General features: G+C 45.0%; 1 pseudogene; it reads left to right on the top strand.

The window, feature by feature from the left end:
* Positions 1-817: 817 nt before the first annotated feature.
* On the top strand, positions 818-3,507 carry LOC142457271 (tubulin delta chain pseudogene; annotated as a pseudogene).
* Positions 3,508-4,327: the final 820 nt, after the last annotated feature.

Here is a 4,327-nt window from a genome sequence, read left to right as displayed (position 1 = left end):
TTCCAAACAAGGTTTGTTATCAATGGACATTTCATCTTTTTTGAAATGAGAAAACCACTTGTACACTTCACACACACACCCATAGCGCTGTCCTTGTAAGCTGTGTTCAACATCAAAACAGTTTCTGTGGCATTTTTCCTCAGCGGGGGGGGGAGGGGATTTCAGAGCTGCATGCTGTTCTCTTAAATTGGCCATCACAAAAAAATGAAGTTCAAGTGAAACTGCTTTTAGGGAAAAAATTCACTGTGACCAGTGAGAACCTTCCCAGGTGAGGCCAGTGCCTGTACTAATTCAGAAGGAGTTGCTCACAGGAGCCAGAGGGAGGGGGTTGGGAGACGAGGGGGTTAATGGGATGTGTACTGTTGGTTTTTTCTTGGGGATACCCCTCATACATACTTTTGGCTTTGGAATTTACACTTTGAGGAGTCGCATGTAGATACTTTATATTGCCTGGGGTTTCAGGTCATCCACGTGAAACAACTGTTGCCCAGGAGAAAACATACAGAGCAAGAGGGTCCTGTGAGCCGTGGGCCAGTCTTGGGAAGTCTTCATTGACTAACTACGTAGCAGGGTCTACATTGTAATCACTCATAGTCTGGTAACTAAGAGAAAACTCCCAGTATTATGGACCCTTTTACTTGGCCATCCACGTGCAACCTGCCTACTTCTGAGCAATGTAGCAAGTTACAAAAGTTTCATAGAGACCCTAAGGAAGCGCCCTTAGGCTAACTGTATTTTATAAAGGAGGATTTTTGTTACAACGGGAATAAAAGGAAAGGTGTCTGTGAGAGGTTTTGAGAAGGTGAGGGGTTACGTTATGCTCAGCAGGTACTGAGAAGAAGTTACAGAGGCTGGCATCAAGACCCCTTCACTCAATAAACCTTAAATTCCTGCCTTTTAATAATATGGAATATGGGCAAAGCTCTTTGTCTTCTGTAATTTCTTCCTGCTGGATGCTTGGTGAAGATATGTATACTTTTCTGCAAGAAAAAAAAGGAAAACAATGAAACAAAATATACATACATATTAAAATGAGGCATCCTAGGAGCAGCAGGACCCATGGATCAATTAAGTCTTTTTTAATCCAGAAATTCCAAATGTATTTGATCAGACAATGTGTCCAGGGGTACATATTTTGAGAAAGTTTATTTTACACTTCACATTTTAAAATTTCACATGGTGGAATTAGATCAATGTGTTTCATTTTAGGCTGATTCCTCCCCACCCCCCACCCCCCGCCCCTTCTCTTCTATCTCAATAGAAGGAAATGTTTTCCAACATGGACCAGGCAGGGATTCTTTTTTCAGGATTTGTCACTTTCTCCCAGCCAGCTTGTTCTTGCACCCAGTCTCAGTAACTGCTATCTGGTCAACTCTGACTCGCCGCGACCCTGTAAGACAAGACTCTTTACGGGCATAGAAGGCTTCCTCTGTCTCCCTCGCAGTGACTGGCGATTTCAAACCTTTCTTCCTTTCTTTTTAAAAATCATTTTATTAGGGGTTCATACAACTCTTATCATAATCCATCTATATATCAGTTGTGTCAAGCACATCTGTACGTTCATTACCCTCATCATTCTCAAAACATTTGCTAAGCCCCTGGCATCAGCTCATTTTCCCCTCCCTGCCCATCCCCCCTCCCCCATGAACCCTTGATAATTTATAAATTATTATTTTGTCATGTCTTACACTGTCTGATGTCTCCCTTCACCCACTTTTCTGTTGTCCGTTCCCCAGGGAGAAGGTTATGTATACATCCGATAACAAGGGATATTCGGTCACCCAATTAGAGTTTTGTTGAAAGGATGTCATGCTGGGTGCTCTACAGGCCAGGAAGGTGTTCATCAAGCTTTACTGTTTCCTGTTCGTTTATAGGAATTAACATGCAGGTACACCCCTGTCCATCGTGTTCCTGTTCTTAGATGCTGTCCAGATGATTCTGACCCCTAGTGGCCCCTTGGGACAGAGTTGCCCCCTAGGGTTTTCTTGGCTCAAATCTTTATGGAAGCTGATTGCCGCTGGGTGGGCTCCAGCCAGCCCCCTTTTGGTTGGTAGCCAAACGCTTCACTACAGAGCCCCTCTTCTGGTAGAGAATTAAATTGTCATAGCGATTAGATCAGGGCCCCTCAGACAATTGGCACCTCCAGCTCCCTCTGCCTGCCTCTGATGGCTACCGACGGCGGTGGTTCATCCTATATCAGATCCCCTGGTCCAGCAAGAGCCCTGATGGCTGGTCCCCTTCCCCTCCCCCACTTCACCTGTTCCCGAGATGACAGCTGGCCTGGGATATTCCCTAGTGCTGCGATGTCCACACCCTCAGAGCCCCCAGGGAATTCTTGTGCTGTCACCTTGGTGCTTGCTACTCAGTGTGTCCACCCGGGAGTCCGTGAGGGTGCAGACCAAGTTCAGCTCTCCACTTACACAAGTCTCCCAGGTGACCTGCCCGGTCACCTGCTGTGAGATTGTCCTACCCCAGCTGGCCGAGGCCTCAGTTCTTGAGCCACACCTGGTGGCCAGGGACAGTCTGGAGGCGAGTTGAGCCGCTGCTGCCGCTGTGTGGAGAGGCGCCTGGCCAGCAAATGTTTGTGGTGGCTAAGCCAGGATCAGAGAGGGACTCCTCTTTGCGCTGGTTGGCTTTGAACTTGCTGCTCTGTAAACTGTGCCTCATCTGACTGTGTGGGTGTTCTGACCCTGCCAACGACTTCCTTGGTTGATTGGGTCCCTCAGATGGCTGTCCCTCCTGTGAGTCCCCACCCCCACTCAGCCTGAGTGCAAGCACCCTGGGGGCTGAGGGGGGGGGGAGGGCCGGGTGCCCTTGCCCGCCTTGTCTGTGTGTCCCCGTCCATCAGTGACTGTGCCAAGGCGGTAATAAACATCTGTCAGCCGGAAAAAAAATTGGGAGACTTAATGGAGAATCTTGTTCCCCACCCTGAATTCAAGATGCTGGGTGTGCGGACCATTCCTCAGATGTCTGAGAACCCACTGGCGTACAGCACATTTACTTGGGCAGGCCTCCTCAAGCATTTGAGACAGATGCTCATTTCTAATGCAAACGTGGAAGAAGGTATCAACTGGCAAGTACGGCCACCTGTATCAGGACTGCCTCCTCTTGGCAAAACACCTTTCACCAGGGAGCTTCATTTGAACACTTCTATTGCTAACTTGGTCATCCTTCGTGGCAAAGATGTGCAAAGTGCAGATCTGGGGGGATTGAAAGATCCAGCCCTCTATACTTCCTGGTTAGCACCTGTTGATGCTTTTAATGTATGGAAAACTCAACGAGCCTTCAACAAGTATGAGAAGTCTGCCACATTGGTCAGCAACAGCCAGTTCGTAGTCAAGCCACTTGATCTGATTGTCGGCAAAGCGTGGAATGTGTTTGCTTCAAAAGCCTACATCCATCAATACACAAAATTTGGAATTGAAGAAGAGGACTTCTTGGACACTTTCTCTTTGTTAGAGCAGGTCATTTCCAGTCACTGTAACCTCTGATCTTGAACAAGAGTGTTTTGGGACTAAAATAATTATTGTTAATATCATTTCTGTAAGGGTTTCAACGTCTTATTTGTTAAAGTAACAGTGGAATGCTGGTTTCGTTGTGCACACTAGACCCAAAGGAAAGGAGGGACATCTTTATATTACAAAATAATGTTTTCAATGAAAACATCTTCTACTTACTTTTCATTTTTAGGGGAAAAATTGGTTCTTTTACAAAGAATATTAGAAACCCTTGCTGAGCTGTTGAGACTCGTGTCTGGAGTAGCCAAGGAAAAAGAATATTCCACTTGCCCTCATATTCCTAAATCTTCCGTCTTTTCTGAAAAAGAAAATTCATTCAATATAAAGTAAACCTCTGCTGCAAAATGTTAAGCTAAGAAATTCCAGTTGCGTACGTAAATACAAATGTATTTATCTTTGAAGTGCACGCTTTGAGCCAGCAGAGGGAGCTGTTGTCAAAAGCTACAACGAACATTTAAAAGTAAAAAGTCATAAAAATAAGTTTTGTTTTTTTTAAAGTAAGATTTTTTTCCCACTTAAGCAACTATTTAAGAAATGAATGTCAGGATTTTTATAATAAATATACATCATGTATTTCTTAGGGCTGTCCTCTCTGGTGGAAACTGAATTGGGTATCAGGAGGGCTACGTAGATTCCTCTTTTCTTCTCCATCTCACTCGATGCCTTGTTGTGCCTTTTTAACAGCGAAAGAAGCAGGGTCCAAAGTACATAATTATACATATTAAACTAAGAAGTCCCAGAAGTGGTAGGAGCCATGGGGCTCAAGATTTCAAAATAGTTTTTAATGTTCTTTTCTTTTAAAGAAACCA

Source organism: Tenrec ecaudatus, chromosome 9, assembly GCF_050624435.1.
Source record: "Tenrec ecaudatus isolate mTenEca1 chromosome 9, mTenEca1.hap1, whole genome shotgun sequence".
Lineage (NCBI taxonomy): Eukaryota > Metazoa > Chordata > Mammalia > Afrosoricida > Tenrecidae > Tenrec > Tenrec ecaudatus.
The sequence above is the reverse complement of the archived record's forward strand: the minus strand, read 5'-3'. Positions and strand labels throughout refer to the sequence as shown.